The sequence below is a fragment of the Tamandua tetradactyla genome, chromosome 22 (assembly GCF_023851605.1).
Source record: "Tamandua tetradactyla isolate mTamTet1 chromosome 22, mTamTet1.pri, whole genome shotgun sequence".
NCBI lineage: Eukaryota > Metazoa > Chordata > Mammalia > Pilosa > Myrmecophagidae > Tamandua > Tamandua tetradactyla.
Genome location: NC_135348.1, coordinates 48,253,277 through 48,274,179, shown reverse-complemented (window position 1 = coordinate 48,274,179; position 20,903 = coordinate 48,253,277). Strand labels below are relative to the sequence as shown.

Genomic DNA, 20,903 nt, shown 5'->3' with positions numbered 1-20,903 from the left:
TGGGTTTTCACTCCTTCTGGACTGTGAGGTAGTTTCTAGAAAATGACTGAGTTTTTCATCTTTGTACTCCCTGCAACCCAAGTAGGTTCCCAATAATTCCTAATGATGACTGAATCTGATTATATGAGTTCACTCACTCTTTTCTTTTCTACCCTAGAGTGCACCTATTTTTAGAACTTTTTAATATGGAAGTTACATACTTGAATGAACAGGGAATATTGACAAGTTAAAGTTTTTATTAACTTCCAAATAGCATGTGAATCTAAATTGCATACTTTTCAAAATTAGCATCTTTCAAGGGGTTGAGCATCCTAATGCCCCTTCATTCCAGATTATTATTTTGAATGGTAAGGGAAGAGATGCAAGGAGATTCTACCAGGCAATTGTTTTCCCTTTGCAAAGAACATAAAGCAATTAAAATTTAATTTAACAATATATTTATTGGAGAGTTTAAGGAGCATCTCTGGGAACCTAATTTCAAGGAGTGCACACGAGTCTTATGGGACCTAGAAAGTCATTAGACACTAATCTCTTCATCTCGTCTCTGGAGTTGAAGAATCTCTCATCTCCACATCTTTCTGCATTTCTATTCCATTCTTCTTCCTTCCTGGTTTTTGTTGGAAGGCTCTTGGGGTTTGGTCTCCTACAAGTTTTGTTTGCAAGTTGTTTTGGCTTAATAAACAACCAATTAAATTTTTATTTCTTAGTTCAATATTTAAGAGAGAAAAGAGAATCTATCTTGTCATCTCAAATTAGCCTATAAATATTCCCCCTTTAAATAGATGTTCACTCCTGCCTTAATCAATCTAGCTGGAAGGAAGTGTCATGTGGTACCAACTGGGCATACAAGGCTCTGGGAAGACAAGTGGATACTCAGGAAAAACATAGGCAAAGCAGCCTTATATACCAGTGGCCTAAGCAGGGGAAGTCTCCACTATTGTGACTTTCAAAACAACAAAGCACATAACTAGTTGTGTACAAGGTCCATTTCAGTGGATTCTGTATAGGCAGGAGGGCTTGGGACTCTCATAGGTGTAGCCACAACAAAGGACCCGATCTTTACTCTTCACAGATGCTGTGGGTCCTCAGACACTAATTTTGATGCCAACTGTGTTCAAATCAGGCTTTTTTTGTGTGTGGGGGGGAGCTGTATGGTGGTGTGTTAGTTAGATTCAGTTGTCAACTTGGCCAGGTGAGCATACCTAGTCTTGTTGCTGAGGACATAAGCCAATGGTGCGTGAACCTCATCTGTTGCCAATTACATCTGCAGTGGGCTAGGAGGCGTGTCTGCTGCAATGAGTGACGTCTGACTTAATTGACTGGTGCTTAAATGGGAGATTGCAACGTAGCACTGTTAGCAGCTTGGCATTCCTCATCTTGGCACTTGCAGCTCGGCCTGGGCCCTTGGAGATGGAGAAAGAAATCACCCTGGGGAAGGTTGTTGGAACCCAGGGGCCTGGAGAGAAGACCAGCAGAGACCATCCTGTGCCTTCCACGTAAGAAAGAACCTCAGTGGAAAGTTAGCTGCCTTTCCTCTGAAGAACCAACAAAATAAATCCCCTTTTATTAAAAGCCAATCCGTCTCTGGTGTGTTGCATTCCGGCAGCTAGCAAACTAGAACAGGTGGGGTCACATTTCATTCTTTTTCCATGTGAGTGTCCCATTGTTGCAGCACCACTTGTTGAATTTTTGTTTGTTTGGGAAGTGCATGGGCCGAGAATTGAACTGAGTCTCCCGCATGGCAGGCGAGAATTCTACCACTGAGCCACCCTCGCACCCTCTGCTCATCAGGCTATTTTACCCAAGATGCCATGCTTACCAAATTTCTCAGTGTGATTGTGAGTGTTGATTCTTGCTTCCCAGACAGACTTGCGTGGAACATCAGAAACATTGGTAGAAACTGGTTGAAACCAAAAGAGTTAGATCAGTGGGGGTGGATAAGGAAGAAGAGGAGCTATATAACAGGCAGGCAAGGTGAAATGATATGACATCATGACTGGTTTTCTACCCAAGTGTTTATATACTGGGATCACTATGTTTCCAGAAATTTATCTTGCTCTCTGAGTTATTTCATGTAGCACTGTACATGTGACTCTTTAAGACCACCATCAAGCCAACACTCTGTGGCCTCTTTCAGCCTTGTAGAAGAGGAATGAAATGTGCATGTATGTTTTGAAAACTCCATGCTCCTTCTACAAGTACTGGCTGATGTCCAAGAGTTCCAGTATATTTAAACTTCCCATGGATATTTCTGAAAGTAAAACTATCACCTCTGGGTGAGAATTCTTTTACTAACCTAAATGGACAAATCTCCATGACCCAAAAATGACAACAGGCTTCCAATGCCAGGTTATCAAGAATAAACTCAGGTAAAAAAGTGATATAAAATGTATTTTTACTTAAAAATTGGAACATTGGAATGCAAAACTGCAAATGAGTAAAGAGAAGAGTCTATAAGAAAATAAGTAATATATTATTTGAGAGAAAAAAGCAAGATGTTATCTATACACATTAATATAAGGAACCCCCACTGAAGGTTCATGAAAAAGATTGAAACATTATAAATGTAGATGAATTGCTAATCAGAATCAGTGAGTTTGGGAATATTTTGATAAATGTTCATCAAATCTTTCAGACATTCAAATATTCCACTATTGATGCAGTGACAATAATGGGAAAATTTCCATTGTTGTTTCTCAGTTTTTTCTTTATATTGCAAATCCGACAAAATACAGAGGAAGAGGCTAAACACTACATTGGGTGAAGGTTAAGAGTCTTCATAAATATTATCTTTAAAAGCATGACAGTCACACCAAAGCATAGTTCTTACATTTATTTGAAACAGGAAGTTACTTCATCAGTAGCAACATAACTGATACAGTTGGGAGTTGAGTACCGCAATGAGATCAAGATATTTTTTCCATGCATAATGGTTATTCATCTTATAATAAGTTTTATAAACTGTGATTTTAAAAGTCCATAAGAACCACTGCAGGTTAGAGCATTCAGTGAATTTCTATTTTCACTGAGTATGAAGACATTTATGTGACTGTGATATTTTCCAGGACAACTCTTTTCTTTGATGCCTTCTCTCTAGGGTTTACTCTTAGAAAGTGAAGCCATTAATTGGGAACCATCCATGAGAATCATTACATAAGATGAAGAGAAATAAATTTAAACCATTTTTTACATCCAGAGCAATATAAATTTAATAAACGTAGGCTGTTAAAGGCCAGAGGGAGTTTTCATAAGGGTGAAGCAATCACTCCTGGCAGCTTGGAAACACTGGTGCATTAGCTTTGCCTGAAAAGTCTTTTCCCTATTGTGACTGAACCTTACTGTTGGACTTTTACCAACATTAGAATCATCTGCTCAGGCTTCTTGAACTTTATACATTTCTTTATATTCTTCATGAAAGGAGGAGATTTTTAAGAAAATCCTTAAATTTGAAACATAAGTGCTTGTTAAGTAGAAAACAAAGAAGAAAAGTTAATTATCCATGGAAGTGCCAGTGAAAAACAAGCTACAAAATAAAGAGTAGAACGAGAAAATCAGGAAAACATTAATTAGAACAATTTGTGATGAATTCCACCATATTAGAATGGGAAGCATTCGCAGCTCACATCCAGTAACTCAGATGGGAAAGAGAAGAGATAATGGAAAAATGTAATTCATGCAAATATTAAGTGGATAATAAAGAGCAAAGAGAGATAATGTAAAGCAAGTAAGACTAGGAATGTAACTGGTTCTTCTCATCAGAAAGGCATTCTCCACTGCATCATGATATGATGTCATATCTGGTGTGAGATTAGTTTGCTAAACATGTTTACCTGTCACAGGTTGCCAATGTGTGTAAAACAATGGTTTAACAGATTTTGTAAACTTAGGAAAGTATCTAATGCAAAAATGCATCACTATTTCCATGCCACCCTCCCTAAGAGTCTCTGCACACTTACAACAGCAGCTTCAGTCAAACTCGTACCTGGTGAGTTTTAATTATTTGTCAGGTGCTTCACTAGGCCCCAGGGCTCAAAAAATGAGCAGGAAAAGACAGAAGTCTGGCCTTCCTGAACTTTACAGATTAATGAGAGAGGCCAAAAAATAAAAATATTGCTGAGATATATAGTTTCAAATTCCTATAAAGGAAGAGTACAAGGAGCAAGAAAGGGTAAAACAGAGGGTCATGATTGCATTTGCAACAGATTGTGTGAGTTGAAACTAAAAAGAAATAAATAAAAGCTAACCAGATGAAGGAATGTAAGGGAGAATGTCCCAAGGCAGTGATAAGTGTGTCCGAAGGCCCTGGGTAAAGCGGGAGCAGATAGTTGAGAATCTGAAAGGTGACCAGCATGCTGTACAAAGGGTGCCTACATGAGCAGAAGGGTCTAATTCTTATGACATTTAGTCACCAAGGAGACAAATGATTGCAATGGTAAAGGCTGGGACAAGGCCAAGGACAGGATCTCCTACCCTGGGACCCAAAGCTTCTGTATGAGAAGCTCTCTGAAGATTCCCAGAGTAGAGCTGTGAAAAAAGAGGTTTTCCCCCTTTCTGACTCACAAGCATACCCATTTAACACAGAAAACCACTGCAAAAACCAGCGCTCTCACACGCTGCCCACACTTACTGTTCTAGCTTGCTAGCTGCCGGAAAGCAACACACCAGGATTGGCTTTCAATAAAAGAGGATTTATTTCACTAGTTCTTCAGAGGAAAGGCAGCTAACTTTCAACTGAGGTTCTTTCTTACGTGGGAAGGCACAGGGCGATCTCTGCTGGCCTTCTCTCCAGGCCTCTGGGTTCCAACAACTCTCCCTGGGGTGATTTCTTTCTGCATCTTCAAAGGCCTGGGCTGAGCTGCAAGTGCTGAGATGAGGTGTGCTGAGCTGCTTGGGCTGTGCTATGTTGAGTCTCTTGTTTAAGCACCAGCCAATTAAATCGAACATTATTTACTGCAGCAGGCACGCCTCCTAGCCGACTTCAGATATAATGAGCAACAGATGAGGTTCATGTATCATTGGCTCATGTCCACAGCAACAGAACTAGGCACCTTCACCTGGCCAAGCTGACACCTGAATCTAACTACCACAGATACCATTCATGTCATATGCTATGGAGGGTCCTCAGGTCCAGATGGAATGGAGTAGTGGAAGAAGAGCTTCCTCTCTTCCAGCGTAGTCTTCCAAGGTTGGACTTGGCAGGGTGTGATTGTGGCTGTTTACCCTGAGGTTGGACTGCCATGAAGATGTGTCTCCTCCACTGCCTGATCTTTAGCCAGCAGTGGAAATACTGAACTAAGTGAATGGCGGTCCTTTCCCTAAACCAAGGACAAAAAGAAATCAGTCAATAAAGTTTGAGCAGAGGACAGAAGGAGCAAAAAGGGTGCTGACATGGACCAAAACAAACAAAGAAAAACAATGTAAAGTATGAGAGGAGAGATAGGGTCCCAGCAAAGAGGTTTCCCCATGGACCACAGAAGAGATTTCTCAATACTCCAAGGCCTGATCCCCAAGCAATACCAGCATTACCTCGAAACTCGTGAGAACTGTGAATTTTCAGGGTCCACCGCAGCCCTACTAAATCATTGAGTTGAGCCCAGCGGTCTGATGAATGACAAATTTTGAGAAAAAGATCTTGTTACCCTTGAGGACCAGTAATAGGTTGAAGTTAAAAGCAGATTAACAATCTGTTAGATTCTGTGTGGGGCAGAATAATAATGCAAACCTAAAAACACAATACTATTTTCTTTCTGAATTCCATGTGTGTGGCTGACCAGTTGTCAGGAAGAACATTTGGTCATGGACTATATCATGCCCCTTCTCCATTATTAGTTCTGAGTTTACAGATGCATCTGCTTATCTGGGGTACTTATTTTACCCATTTTAGGTTACATTTACAGGTATCACACAAGATACACAGCAAAATAATATGCAATTGGGGAATAACGGCTTATCTGAAATTATTTTTGATTGATACTAGTTTTGATACAATGAAGTAGTCATTAAGATGGTTCAGTAGTTTAATGAAATGATTGGGAAATTTTAATTTCTGTTCTCATTAATAATACTTCTGAATGTATTTGCATAAGGTAAATCCACCTATACTGTTCCCATAAGAGAGCACTCATGAACACACCTGCACAGATTCCTTTAGTCAAATCTCATCCTTTAAAAGTGAAGAGGTTTGATGACTTTTTCTAAACGGTTTAGTGGCTCTTGTACTCACAATAGTGGAAGGAATTTAAGTACAATATGATATTATTGATCTTATACTAAATAGAATAAAAAATAGAATAGATATGTTCAAATGCTGGGAAACAATCTACTTTTACACTTGAGTCAAATATAGCTTCGATTAAATTGCTATATAAGGATCATTAAGAAGAGAAAAAGATACCTACCAGTAAGCCAAAACATCTGCAAGTCTTATTGAACTACAATACTAACCCAAATTCTCCAAATTTGACTGCAAATGTTTTGGAGTCAGACAAGCAAGTTCGAATGGCACAGCTTCCTGTCTGGGTCACCTTAGGAAATTATTAACCCCTAATTTGCTTCCCTTATCTTCAAAATGGGTATAACGTTAGTACCTTATATGTGAGACTGCTGTGAGTGTTGAGTAGTGATGCTCGTGGTATGCTTGCACTGGGCTCGATAAATGGCTAGTTTCTATTAGTATTGCATTAATGATGCATTTAATGTTTTGTAGTTAAAATGAGACATATGGAATTTTAGATAGTGTTAATTTCAGTCTTTCATAGCCTATGACAGACTTTTCTAGTAGTATCACTTAAATGTCTTCAAGATGAATCACAGTTCATTATAAAACTTACCACATTGATTTGTTACAAGGACTGTCGAGGATTTACGTGGCAATATGTGGGATGGACTGATGCCAGCCCTTTTAATAATCCAGGCAGCGTCCCACAGCTGATAGAGGATTCTGCCCAAGCAACTGTGTGTGCTTTGGCCTTCCCGCCTGTTGGTAGCGAAACATCCCGGGAACTTCATGCTTCTGGCATCTACCTGGCTCTGCATTGCTAGACTTCGAGCTCCAATGATGTCACCTTTCGCCTTTCCATTTAATGCCATCTGTTTGCTGCTCGACTTTCTCTTTCAGCAGCGTGAACCCGTGAGAAAGACCAACCCTTCCTTTAACATGAAAAATCAATCATTTATATTAAATAATGTTTAAAAATAGGCACGGGCAGGTGGGCCACAGTGGTTCAGCAGGCAGAGTTCTGGCTTGCCATGCCAGAGACCTGGGTTCGACTCCCGGTGCCTGCCTATGCAAAGCAAAAAAAAAAAACACCAGAAAAACAAAATAGGCATGGTTTATTGCTTTCATTAGAATTAGAGTAGATATATTGGAACTTCAAAAATTTATTCTTTAGCACATGCTTGACCCAACAGAAAAACAAAGCGTAATACACTTCCAGTTGTCAATGCCCACCTGTAAAACAAAAAAACAAATGCAAAAGGCTGCCACTAATCTCCAATGCTCATGATTTCTTATACAAGGAGAAAAGAAATGACTTGCAGATTTAGAATAAGAACGGTTATGTAAAAATAGAGTGAGGAGGAAAAGTGAAAACATATGACTAGGACAAGATAAAAGAATAATTAGGAAAATGCCTAAGAGTTGTGGCACTCTCTGATGCCTCTCCTTTCAGCTCAGCCAGAGGAAAGCGGCATGTGGCGAGTGTGCAGGCAGCATGGGGGACTGGCAGCCACACATCTGGCAGGCAGGTGTCCACGTGGAACTTGCCGCCACTCCCAGAAGCAGTCACGTGCTGACTTTGTACATGGAGATGCTGTGAGGACTCGTGGCATCCGGGGCTGGATGTCAAGCAGACAACACACTCATTTAGTAAGTCAGGGTCTCATATCGGAGTTGCTGTTTGACGTCCTTTTGAGTTAATTTTACTGAATTGAAATGTTTCATGAAAAGGAGATAAAAAACAATTCCTTGCTCTCCCTTCAGAATCATCCAGGCAGAAAAAACAAAAAGAAGACTGCTTCCAAGCTTACACGGCTGAAAATCTTACTTAACTTTAAAGTTAGTGTGAAACAAATTATTTTTTGGCTTAAAAGAAGCAAAAAGATCGTCAGAAAGATTATCGATCACAAAGTTATCAATGACTTAAAACAGGCTTCCCTGACCAGTTCTTTTTGAACTCAAAATGTATTCTTCTTGTTAACAATGTAAGTCTCTTCGGCTCTGTTAATCTTTGCAAACTGCTTTCCCTCACCAGTTCTTTCTGGTCTCATGGTCCCTACATGTCATCCCTTCCTAGTAGACATTCTCGGTTAAGATGTGTTTAATCTTAGAGTCCCTCTCTCCCTCTCTCTCTCTGCACCCCCACCATATAGTGGGGCTCCGTTTAAACAGTGCCTTTGTGGTCTAAAGTCTTCTGCTTTGAGTTTTCCAAGATCATAAGATAAGAGACTTCTGATAAGAGCTGGTTCTGTGAGAAGACTGTGCTTTATTGGCAGCTTTAGGCAGAGCCGGTCAGAGCCTCTGTGTTCGGGAGGACAAATACAGCTCCCCTTCCTCAGCTCTCCCCCAGCGCCGGCCCCTGGGCTGGCGTCCCAGCGGCCCTGCTCCCCCCCCCCCCCCCCCCCCCCCGGCCCCGCTCCAGCCCCTGTCACATGAAATCGTGTCTCTGTGGCTCTGCTGAAGATGATGTCCGTCACCTTTGCTTCCTACAGGTAGAAATTGATTCCCAACCCAGAGCGTCTTGTGGGTTAGGAGGTATTTTAAGGAGGCACATAAAAATGTGCAGACCCTGACAAAGGTGAGTTTTGAATCCTGCCAATGTTATTTATTATAGATTCTTCTTTTATAATAATCTTTTCTAGATATTTCCCTGGATTATTCTTTTAAGTTATACATGTCCATTACAAAAAAGTTGAAAACCACCAAAAAACCCGTGAAAATTACCTAAGATTAACCACAATTAGATTTCAGTGTGTATAACTTTGGTGTTTTATTGAAACACATACGTATATGCACTCATACATTCCCATGTCACTTAATGTTCTGCAATGTCATCCTATTATATAATAATACTGATATTTTAATGAAATATTTTTAAAAATTTGTACATGCACATAGCTTTAAAAAACAAATAGTTCCCAAACCTCACAAAAAATACCAATCTAAATCTACATTTATTGATTGATTTCTCAGTATAAATATCATCTACTGACTTGCCATAATGAAAGAATGAACCCAAATAGCTACACGGCCACACGCACACATCAAAATACTATCACACTGCGTTTTGATTACCTCAATATTTTCACAATGAGACCATGTTGAATAGTATTATATTTCCTATGTTATCCATTTTTTCTGTCTTCTCTGTATTTAAGGTCGGTACTCAGTTGCTTGTTCAGCTGCTCGGCTATCTGTGCTCCCACTTCTGTGTCATCACGACACTGCCACAGTGTATCTGCTTTTGGCTGAAGAAGTTGAGTGTTGGTGTCTCGGTACAGCTGAGATTCCACCCCAGATTCCAGTTCTTGGGTCTCACAGTCCATTAGGCATTGGAGGAATCATCTGGCGTTTGTGTTATCTGACCCTGCTCCATGCTTAGTCTTCGAGCTACGCAGATTTGCCGCATTGTCATTCCTCATTCTTCCTTTGTAGCTGCCTCAGTTCCAATGTCCATCTCACTCGGCCACTCCGGTCCAGAGCCTGAGGGACTGAGAGTCGTTCTCGTGCTTCAGTCCACAGTGGGACCCCAGAAACTCTGAGAGGATGTCTGCTTTCATTTGTCTGTGCCCATCGCTTAGGTGTAACTCATTTAGGGGCTTCCTGGCCCAAGGAGAAGCACCCTGGCAGCTTCTCCTCATGGCATCTTCTCCTCACAGCAGCTTCTCCTCACACCACCTTTGAGTCTTCCGTTTGCTCGGTGAACCTTTGTAACTGAGGTCCACCTACACTTGGCTCTGTCCTCTTGCTCCCCCTTCCTCATCCCTCTCCCTCCAGTGGTGAGAATATGCAGTCTCGAGGCCGATGAGAGGACGCCTCCTTTTCTCAGGGTAGACCTCCCTAAAGTGTTTTCTGTGTCTAGAGGCCATTCTCTCCCTTAGGCACTTTTGTAGCTCTAGAAATCAAAGCCAGGTTACTGCCTCTCTTCCCTGTTTACTTTTTCTCTCTGCACGGCACCCCCCCTGCAAGCACGAGCACAGCAGAGCCTCGGGCTGGTATAGCAGAAAGAGTAAAACGGAAAAAATGCTCATTATCCATATACCATGAGTCCATCACATTTCTCCTCTTGTAAATCTTTGAGAATTCTTAAATGATTTTCACTTCTACCATGACCACCCCATAGCCCCAGTTTTCTTCTCTGGAATGAGAGAATCAGGTTTATATCTTGGATGCATTTTCCCGGGACAGTAACTCCCATATCAAACTGTTCCTAGATTCCCAGAGGGCAGGGCAAGGCGGTGGCATAGGGAGGTGTGGAGTTTAGTTAGTCCTCTCAACCAGCTGGTAAATAGCCAAGAAGCATCTGAAACAGCGGTTTGGGAGATACCCATGGCTGGACACACATTGTGCACCAGCCTGGAATGGGGGGAGGCCAGGTAAGTCCTGCAAATCAGGGGGCCAGACTCTCCAAGAATATCAACCAACTCTACCCCCCCCCATCCTATATTGTTGTTGACACCACTTTTCAACATGAAAAAGTTAGAACGCGCATAGCTCAAAGACCCCTACAGATTGGAAGTAAGGCCAAATAAGAAGGAAGGGTTATAAGAAGAAGATGGGATTTACAAACAAGTATGGCTGCTGAATCACTATATTCCTTTTAGCTTCCAGTGTTTTGGAGAGCTAGAAGAAAAACCTGAAAATATGGAATGGCAACCCATACCAAACTTTTAAATCTGTTCTGTAATTACTTGTTAAAATTTACTTTGAAAAGCATTGCACTTCTTTGTACAATACAATAAAGTTTTATATTTCACAATAAAAAACTTTAAAAATGAGTGTTGGGATTTCCATCAGAACTGCATGGAAACTATACATCACTTTGGGAAGGATTGCCTTCTTAAAAATATTGAATCTTACAATCCATGAACATGGTATATGTTGCCAATAATATGTCTTTTTAAATTTCCCTCAACAATATTTTCTAGTTTTCAGAAAATGGGTATTGAGCATAATTTGATAAATATCAATTATTTTATACTTTAATGTTTTTTTAGTGAGATTATTTAATTTCAGTTTTCATTTAACTGCTAGTATTATAGGAATAAATTTGATTTTGATATATTGATCAGGTAATCTTCTATCGTGTAAATTCATGCATTTGTTCTAGCAGCTTCATGTTAGTTTCTGTGTCTATGCCATCTGAAAACAAATACAATTTTACTTCCTCCTCCTTCAATTTTGCATATTTTATCTTTTTTCTTGCCTTAACTCACTGGCTAAAACTTCCAGCAGAATGTTGAAAGTAAGTAATGAGTGTAGATATCCTTGGTTGTTCCTGATCTAGTTGAAATATATTCAGTATTTCACTCCTGAGTATGTTATTTGGAATATTTTCTAGATGCCGTTCATCAGACTGTTCTTAAAAGTCCCATTCATGAAAATTCCCCATATTACTAGTTTGCTGAGAATGTTTACAATGGGTGGGTATTGAATTTACCCCTCTTGCCTTTTGTACTCGTCTTATATTTTAATTTGGTATACCCTACAATCCTTCAGAGATTCAGCTCCTCTTTCCCAATCTCAGCTTTCAACTGGTATCTGCTGTGCTTCTGTGAAGGATTTACACACCTTGAAGGATTTCTCTCAGCTTTCTTCCCTTCCGTCTCCCCGTAGCAGGCTGCTACGTCACACTTGGGGTAGGGAGTGTCTCAGGTGTCCTGCTGTTTCCAAACTTAGGAAAAGAAGGTGCACACACTTGGCAGTAGCCCTTGGGGAGAGTCAGAGGGTGGGTTCAGACCTCCGTGTCACTAGGACTTGCGTGGATTCTAAGCTCCCCATCTAACCCACATGCGTCCATGGAAGTTTGGCTACTTTCTCCTTGTCCACCTATAATGGACCCCCGGCTCCTGTCATTGCTCCCCTAGAAAGACAGCAACTATGGACTTCTTTTTCTTAGGAAGAATTTATTATTTTCTGGAAATCAGGTCAATGAGCTTTCTGTTTATCCTCAGATCCCTGATAGTATTAAAAAATCTGTGATTTTGTAGATTATCTAATTCATTCATGTTACACTGGAAGACATAGTCTCAAGATGTTCTACATCTTAACAGGAAAATGAAGTACAAGAATTTAGACTTTTGAAATACAATAAAGCCAAGAAATTCTTTTTTCTTAATCTATTTAAACATTTGACTTTCAGCATTTCACTAAATAATCAGGAAAAGAAAATAGTCATGTCCTTAAATATGCATGATAACTCTTCCTATTTCAAGCAAAGATATTATTTTCTCTTGAACTATAATTCTCTTAAGTTGAATGCTTGTATTTATTGTATTTTTAGGTCTTATATTGTCCACTTAGATTGTGTTTCCTTATCTTTCTAAGGTAATGAGCCATGAAGATCACTGCGATTAAAAAATATCTGTTTTAATTCACCAAAAATTATTCAGACTGATTTTATAATTAACAATGCCCATGGCAACTTAATATATAGAGAATCTGTAATCCAAGTTCTGCCTCCTATATACTTGATTTGCTCGTTTTCGAAACTCTTTCATGTGTGCTGTCTTTTTGAATAAAAGTATAATCACATCTCTATATTATAAAAACAAACTGAAAAATGAAATAGACAAAATGGAGTAAAGATAATAAATTTTGATGAAATTATTTTTAGAGTGTTTTTTGGCATTTACATTTTAGCTTTTTCTTTTATTTTTGTAATAAATTAAATAAAGCAACTAATTAATTCCTCATATGTTGGGGTTAATAAGTACTCACGACTACATTTCTAGTAACTTCACATTGAACAGTAATTATTCTAATATTGGCAATATTAGTCAGTTATCCATTTTACAAAGTATACTTGTAAACTTCTGTTAATCCAAGGAGAAAAAAAATAAGTTGGGAAATAATTCAGGACAAATAACCATTTTCTCATTAGCTTTCAAAAATGACTCAGGGAAGGTATACGGATGGTTCGGTGGTAGAATGCTCACCTTCCATGTGGGAGACCCAGGTTCGATTCTCTGACCACACCCCCTTCCAAAACAAATAAGACTCAGGGAAAGTGTAACCAGTATTATTATCCTAGAAGCATTCTAAAACATGAAATTCATTTTCCTGTGCAAACTAAGCAATTCAGTTTCATTAATTCATCTCATCCTGTTTATGTTAAAATTCATTTAGGAAATCTGACTTTTACTTCCATGAGAATCTTTGTCTGCCCTATGAGTTTGTTATTTTGTCAAACCTAAGGTAGAAAGATACTTCAGTTTAAAATGTTGTTTTCACTTAAAAATCTCATATGGATTTTTTGTCACTTTTTGACCAACTAGAGCCTGCTCATTCTTAAGGCTGCTGCTCTACCTGTAGCCCTCTCAGGTCGTGGTTTCCTTCTTAGCACATCCTGAACATCCCAGAGCCCAGAAGGCACTTCGGTGCCCCATTACCTTCACTCACCTGCTCCCCTCTGGTGGGCTCACCATCAGACAGGGCCACCTGTCTTACCTCTTACAGATTCATCTCAAAGTTTTCCCAGTGGTTCTGTTTTCCTCTGAAATGTTACTCCTGTCATGATATTTAGGAACCACCACAACAAATAAGTTGACTTATTTGAGATAACAGTCTATGGTTTTTCTACCTATAAAACTTGCAAACTCACGGCTGTTCCAACACCCAGGCTTCTTGGTTCCTGGGCTGTCTTACTTCCAATATTCTTTCTCTTCACCCAATTCAGCCATTACCTTTCATCATTACAGCCTAGATGTCATCGTTGCTAATACCTGTATCACCTCTAAAATGCTGACATCAGGCAACTCGCCATTTTATCAGTATTTGCTATAGTTTCTAAATTCTAGAAGGAGTATATTCAAACAGATCTTAAATGTTTAATATTTTCCAGCTATTGCTGCAATGATGATGCATAACCAACAGCCTCAAAATCTGCATTGCTTATAGCCACAGTAAATTTATTTTTCACTGCTCTCTGGGTTGCCTGGGGTAGCTCTGCTTTCAGGTGTGATTCGATTTGTATGTTCGTGTTGCACTCACATTCTAGCGCAAAGCCAAAGGAAAAGAACTCCTTGGCATGTGTTCTTCTCAACATCAGGGCTGCAGTGCAAGAAGCTGAATGGAAGACGGATGTCTCTGGAAGCTTCTGCTGAGTGCTGGAACGTGGTCACCTCTGCCTGCACTGTTGGTCACAGCATGACAAATCATGAATGCAGACTCAGCATGCCTCCAGAGAAACCACGATGAATGCAGACAGATAGGAGTAATTTGGGGCTAGTGAAAGGAGTAAAAGGTATAAAGTAACAAAACGAATATTTCTTGTGTTATATTAGATTATTTTCAATAAGTAACACTTCTCCCTACCCCTAATTCAAAAGGAGGAGGAAACTTCCCTCTACTCCAATAATGTTGGGTTTTGTCAAGAGACATGGTGAATGAGTCTCTTATGTCTTTCCAACTTTCATTATTTTTTTGTATTTCAGATATTAGCCATTCTGATGGGCATGAAATAATATCTCATTGTGGCTTTGAATAAATCCCACTTGGTCATGGTGTATAATTCTTTTAATGTGCTACTGGATTCCATTTGCAAGGACTTTGTTTAGGTTTTTTGCATCTATGTTCATTTGCGAGATTGGTCTGTAATTTTCTTTTGTTGCAGTATCTTAGCTGGCTTTGGTGTTAGGGTGATGTTGGCTTCATAGAATGAGTTAGATAGCTTTCCTTCCTCTTCAATTTTTTTGAAGAGTTTGAGCAGGATTGGTACTAATTCTTTCTTGAATGTTTGCTAGAATTCACATGTGAAGCCATCTGGTCCTGGATGGGACTCTATTGTTGGGAAGCTTCTTGCTGACTGATTCAATCTCTTTACCTGTGATAGGTTTGTTGATATCATATGCTTCTTGTGTCAATGTTGTTTGTTTACACTTTTCTAGGAATTTGTCCATTTCTTCTACATTGTCTGATTTTTTAACAAATAGGTACTCATAGTACCCTCTCATTATCTCCTTTACTTCTGTGGAGTCAGTGGTTATGTCCCCTCTTCCATTTCTGATTTTATTTATTTGCATCCTCTGTCTCTTCTTTTATTGTCAACCTAACTAAGGGTCCATCAATTTTATTAATTTTTCTCAGAGAACCACCATCTGGTTTCCTTGATTTTCTCTATTGTTTGCATATTCTCAATATCATTTATTTTCTGCTCTAATCTTTATTATTTCTTTCCTTTTGTTTGCTTTGGAGTTTTTTTTTCTGTTCTTTCTGTTGTTTTTCTGGATTAACCATTAATTTTTTGATTCTTGCTTTCTTCTTTATTTAATGTAGGAATTTAAGGCAATAAATTTTGCTCTCAACTCATACATTTCATATACCACATATTTTGATATGTTGTGGCTTCGTTTTCATTTGTCTCAAGGTATTTACTGATCTTTCTTTAAATTTCTTCCCTGACCCACTGGCTGTTTTTAAGAGTGTGATGCTTATCATACATACATTTGTAAATTTTCTGACCCCTTGCTTGTTATTGATTTCCAACTTCATTCCATTATGGCCTAAGAAAGTCTCTTGTATGATTTCAAAGTCTTTTAATTTATTGAGACTTGCTTTGTGACCCAGCATATGGTCTATCTTTGAGAATGATCCATAAGCACTTGGGGAAAATGTGTATCCTGCTGTTGTGGGGTGTAATATTCTATAAATGCCTGTTAAGTGTGATTCATTTATGATATTATTCAAAAGCTCTGTTTCCTTACTGATCCTCTGTTTAGATGTTCTATCTATGGATGAAAGTGGGGAATTGAAGTCTCCGACTATTATTCTAAAATTTCTACTTCTCCCTTCAGTGTTGTCAGGGTTTGCCTCATGTATTGTGGAGAACTCTGGCTCTGTGCATAAATACTTATCATTGTTATGTCTTCTTGTCAAATTGTTCATTTTATTTAATTTATAATATCGGCCTTTGTCTCTTTTAACTGTTTTACATTTGAAGTCTTATTTGTTGGATATTAGCAAAGCTATCACTCATCTTTTCTGGTCATTGTGTGCATGAAATATATTTTCCCCAACCTTTTACTTTCAACCTATTTTTGTCCTTGGATCTAAAGCAAGTCTCTTTTAGAAAGCATATAGATGGTTTTTAATCCAATCTGCCAATCTATGTCTTTGATTGGGTAGTTTAATCCATTAAGATTTAGTGTTATTACTGTAAAGGCTGTACTTTCTTCTACTATTGTCTTTTGGATTTTATGTCTAATATTTCTTTTTTTTCTCTCTTTTGATCTTTATTGATGTCCTTCATTTCCACACTTTTCTCCAGATCTCTTTCTCTTCTGCCTTTTCCTATCTGCCTGTAGTGGTCCCTTTAGTATTTATTATATAGCCTGTCTTTAGTCACAAATTCTCTCAGTACCTGGTGCCTGAAATATTTTAATCTCACTCTCAATTTTGAAGGACAGTTTTTCTGGGTGTAGAATTCTTGGTTGGCAGTTTTTATCTTTCAGAATCTTAAATATATCATGCCACTGCCTTCTCACATTCATGGCTTCTGCTGAGAAATCCACACACAATCTTATTGAGCTTCCACTGTATTGGAATGCTTTTCTCTTGCTGCTTTCAAAAGTCTCTCTTTGTCTTTGACATTTGAGAATCTGATTAGTAAATGTCTCAGCATATGTTTATTTGGGGCTGTTCTGTTTAGGGTATGGTGCACTTCTTGGATTTTTAATTTTATGTCTTTAAAAGAGAGAGGATATTTTCCATGATTATATACACTATTAGTCTTTTACTCTTTTCCTTTCTCTTCTCCTTCTGGGACACCCACAACATGTATATTCATATGCTTAATGTTGTCGTTCAATTCCTTGAGACCCTGCTCGTATTTTCCCCATATTTTCTTTTGCTGGATTTCAGATGTCCAGTCCTCTAGTTCACTAATCATTCTTCTGCCTCTTCAAATCTACTGTTGAGGTTCTCCATTTTTTTCTACCTCTTCTACTGTGCTTTTCATTCCCATTAGACCTGCAATTTGTTTTTTCAAACTTTTGAGCTTTTCTTTGTGTTCACCCAATGTCTTCTTTATATCCTCCTTCACTCATTTATCTGATATTTATGAGATTTTGCATGTCTGTTTGAACAACCTGAATTAGTTGTTTCAATTAATTTTTCTCATTTGAAGTGTTCATTTGTTCCTTTGACTGGGCCATATGTTCGATTTTCCTAGTATGACTGGTTATTTTTTGCTGGTGTCTAGACATTTGATTTCCTTAATTAATTCATTCTGGTGGTTGTTTTCACCCTTTTACATAGGGTTTTCTTGCTGGATGGTTTTGTTCTCTATCTGTTCTTTGACATTGAACTCAACTTATTCTAGACTTCTAGCATAGGTTCTGTTTAAATGATCAGAATTTTTCAGTTCTTTTTTTTTTCTCTTGCCTTGACATTTTGGAGCCCTTTATTTGAGGAGGGTCTCCTCAGATATTTTAGACCCCAGTCAGATTGTTCCTAGTCAGTCAGGCCCACATCTCAAGACAAGAGAGTAGCCAGCATCATTTTTCCCTGAGGGTGAGACCCAGCAGGTTGTCAGACCTTCCTATGAAGTCTCCAGACTTGTGCTTTTCCTATCCTGCCCAGCACATGATTTGTGTCTGTCCAAAGCTTTCCCCAGTGTAAAATGGTGCAGTGCCTTTAATTTCAGCAGCCTCTCCCTGCCAGGGATGTGTTTGAGACTGAGGCGAAGTTAGTGGGCAGGCTTTGACTGCTTCTTTTTTCCAGCTCCTGGGGCCTGTTTTCTCTGAAGGAGAACCTTAAGCTGGGCCATGAGCCTTTTTTATTGAGGAAGATACACCCTTTAGGGAATTGTCCCCTTCCATCTGATCATTTACTTTGTCTCTCAGACATGCCTTAGTTCTTCCCTAGCCTGGGGCAGTGCTGGAGCATAAGAGTTCTTGCAGTTCCATCCAATAAGCTGTCTAGAAGTTAAAAGCAAAAAAAGAAAGTTTTTCAGAGCTGGACCCTTACTCCTTGGGTTTTTCAGTGAAGAGCTGGAGTTGGTATGTGGGTCTGTGTCCGCAAGCTTTATGTGCCCCCTTTCCTTGGGATCCAGCCTTTTTCCGGTATTTTGTGCTGTTCAATTCAAAAAAGATTCTGATTTTTTTTCCCAACAGCCCTGCCCCTTCTTTTCCAGGGTGAAAACTCCTGGTTCCTTTAGTGCTAGTTCAGGCTTATCTGTGCTCAGGGCCTGTTTTCAGTAGTCAGAATTTGTTAATTAGTTTCACAATTGGAGTTTGGTTTAGGTAACTCCTTGCTATAGTAAAGTCTATTTCCTCTTCCTTTGGGGAACCAGCCTGCCATGCCCCTGGGGGAGGCATGTGGCCTCGGCAGCTTGGGGGACTCATATTCTGTGTGGGGTCTCAGCTGTTCAATCCATCCAGACTGGTGCACACTGTATGTCTTGTCACCAGTGTCCACACAGTTCCTGACTATTTACTAGTGATTCTAAATTCCACTCCTCACTGAGCTGCCATCTTACCCCTAATCCGAGCTTCTCCTTGACTCCTCATTCATTTTTGTTTGATGAATCTGGGTGAGTGCTGGTGCTCTTCCCTTGTACCGCAGATCTGCTTACTTGTACATGCGAATAACTCCCTGTAGGGTTGATGACACACAACCTGCATAACTTCCAGATGCCAGTGGTATCTGGAGGCGTGTGGACAACAGGCAGTCTCTTAAGCAACAACTCTGTGGTCCTTGTGGCTGTGCTGGACCGGACCTCTTAGGTATAACAGTGACCTAAGGAGGTACCACCAAGTAAATAAATAAAATAATAGCAATAACAGAACTGATACCATTGACTTCCACGTCATTGTATGATATTCAAACTTAGACACAGTTTTTTTTTTACATAAAAACAAGTAGAATCAGGCAAGTTCCTAGTACTCTGTGCATAGGATTAAGTAAACCAAAAAGAAAAATCCCACACAGTCTACTGTCATCATTGAGCAGTTACTCTAGCAGAACATAGAAAAGTATATATGAATGCACTTGAAAAATACCAAGTGCTATATAGACATAAAACGCTATTGTTATTATTCATCCCTTGCTTATAAAATTATTTGAGACATTTTTCATTCAAAATATCTGTTTAAATTTGCCATTTTGAGTTTACAGTTCAAGAATCCTTTTGCATGGCATAACCACACCTTGCCCTTCCGAGGTTGCCATGACTGTACCACTTGGACTCATGGTCAGTTTTTAAATCAAATCCTTCACTTGGACTCTGTTTCCAGGCCCTGATTTTCTTGCCTGGTTCAGGTTCAGCAATGGGTCAGGCGACAGCATCTGGCAATTCTGGAGTAGGAAAGGTCCCAAACTAAACTGAATTTGGGAAGTCTGACAGGATTTCCATGGAAGGCTATCTGGAAGGGAAAAAAAGCAGGAATTTATTCTTTACTCTTGGAGAAAGCTTAAGATTCCCCCAATTCTACTCACACCCAAAACACACGCAAACCTATTCAATATTAATGCATTGCTTAATGATGTCTTCTCTCTCTGTTTAGTGAGCCCTAACAAGAATAATTCAAGGAAGAAAAGAGCCTGAACATCAATGCACATGAAACTATTATAGTAACATATTAAGGAAAATCATATTTTCTTTATAAATAGATTGTATGGTGCAGTTAAGACAGTCTGAGCTAAGATGCGTTGAAAGCCCCAGAGTGTTTTATACAAAGGCCAAAATATTTACAGTTGGCTTACATCATTTCCAGAATTTGCGTTTGCTCATACATATCCCTGGATGCATTAGATTTAAACTCTTTCTTGCTACATGACACTGAAAAGTACCATGTGGAAAATGACCCACTGAGCCCTCATCTAGCCCAGAAGGCAGGAAAACACTCTCTTCCCTTCTTTAGTGACATTGCCCCAGTCGTAGTCCACCTACCCCAAGGAAGTAAACTTCAGTCCTCACCCAGCTGGAAGCAGGGTTGGAATATGGTCAAAGATATCCTTTCCTTTCTTTCTAACTTTATTATTTTGGTTCATTTGTTTGTTTATTGGATGGAGAGGCAACTTGTCACATTTCTGAGTAGCAGACTAATTGAAATAAAGCAGGGTTGTGGCTAACAATGGGTTTGAGAAAACCACTAGGTATTGATAAGTTTTCCTCCTATAAAAATGCTTTGGTAAAATGTATGTATCATGTTAGAATACTCCATACTCTTTGGTATATAGTAAATGAGATGTATGAGGTCTGAGGACAAGCTTTCGTTGGCCCATCCATTTCTAAAGTACAGGCAGTGCATTATTGAGGTTGCTGGTTAGTTGGAAGAGGAGAAAATGATATCACAGTCATCAGAACTAACTCTGCAAACCATTTTCCTGAAATCACACATCATCACTGGTCATGCCCCAGCTGTTTATAAACTCTTCCCTACTTGCCAAGTTTCTAAACAACCGTATAACACACACATGCCATTTAAAGGACTTTTATATAAATTCTTGTCTCTCAACCGAACAATTCTCACTTTTATTACAAGCGTTGTTTCTTTCACTAGCTGTTGTTATGAATTCTGGAGTCAGTTTCCTTACTACATCCTTACTTTTTCTCATGAGGCTCATCTGATTATAGTTACCCAAAAGATAAAACATCCCACAGAAGCATATAGCTCCATGAGAGTAGTGGCCTTGTTTTGTTCATTAATGAAACCCGAATCCATGGCATATAATAAATGTTCAA

The 20,903-nt window shown here is 39.2% G+C and overlaps 1 long non-coding RNA gene across 3 annotated transcripts in view; it reads right to left on the bottom strand.

Annotated features, from left to right (window-relative positions):
• Positions 1-12,483: 12,483 nt before the first annotated feature.
• The window catches only part of LOC143666388 (uncharacterized), a 29,948-nt gene continuing 21,528 nt past the window's right edge, over positions 12,484-20,903 (bottom strand). For all 3 annotated transcript variants that reach the window (XR_013167587.1, XR_013167589.1, XR_013167588.1), the window contains one exon: positions 12,484-19,581. This is a non-coding gene — a long non-coding RNA (uncharacterized LOC143666388). The remainder of the gene's footprint in view (positions 19,582-20,903) is intronic.